We start from the raw sequence: 1,127 nt of genomic DNA, 5'->3' as shown, positions 1-1,127 counted from the left end.
TCCCAAATGATAGCTATATTATCCCCACAGATGTCTGTAAAATTTCGCACGGATTGCTTGTATGGTTCCGGAAATATAGACTGAACGGTCCGGTCACACATGAAATTCCCATATAAGCCGGAACTCAATTTTTTTTTCAAAGGGGGGACCCCATAAAATTTCAGAAATCGAATTCGTATTTTTGATGCCAAACATCTTTAAAATGCATGAAACGTCGAGATTTTATGTTATCTCGAAAATTTTTTTTTTATAAAAATCGACTTTTTGGGACTTTGCCGATTTCGCACCTTTTTTCAGTTCAATATTACCATGGCTGTTTTTTCTTTTTCAAAATTTTAGAACTCGAATAATGATTTATTGTCCTGTATATAGTTGTCATGTGATGTATATTAATAAAATGTAATATATGCATTTAAATTTTTTTAATGAATATAAACAACGCACACATTCTCGTGATTCATGATTGAGAAAGGCACAATTGCACCGCTAGGTGGATTAAAATAGGTTTTTTTTTATTAATTTACTGTTGAAAATTGTTGGGGGGAGGACTTAGCTCCCTAGCGCAGCCCCCCCCCCCCTCTCTCTGGCTACGTGCCTCGAATAAATGCCAAAACACTTGGTATCCTATTCGGCTAATGGAAGGTGGACAAGCTATGAGTCATTCCTGCAAGCGTATTTTGTAAAAAATATTGAATATAATGCAAACTTAGAGTGATTTGATAATGGAATAAGATCATGCTTGCCGTCAATAGTTTCAAAGCTCTCATAAATCCAATTTTAAAAACCCATACCAATATAGATATTCAAAGTATAGATTGACATAACGTACAACATATTAGAAAAATAATTATTCGTTATTGTCACAACAGTACTTCCACCCAACTCCCTTCGAGCACGGGCTATTGACATCTGGACACATCCGCTTGCGGAAAAATGAAAAAATTCCATTGCAAAGTCCATCCCTAATCGCAGCTTGTCTCGAGTGATGATGTTATTACCGAAATCTTTCTTATCTCAAGTTCCCATCTCATTATTGTGCACAAACAAGCTGCGAAAGTGTCCCCTTCCTAGCAACAAAAACCTATAAACACAAAAATAATTAGCTCCAACTTTCAGTAGTAAAAATA

This window comes from Topomyia yanbarensis, chromosome 3 (assembly GCF_030247195.1).
Source record: "Topomyia yanbarensis strain Yona2022 chromosome 3, ASM3024719v1, whole genome shotgun sequence".
Lineage (NCBI taxonomy): Eukaryota > Metazoa > Arthropoda > Insecta > Diptera > Culicidae > Topomyia > Topomyia yanbarensis.
Note: the sequence above shows the minus strand (reverse complement) of the source record.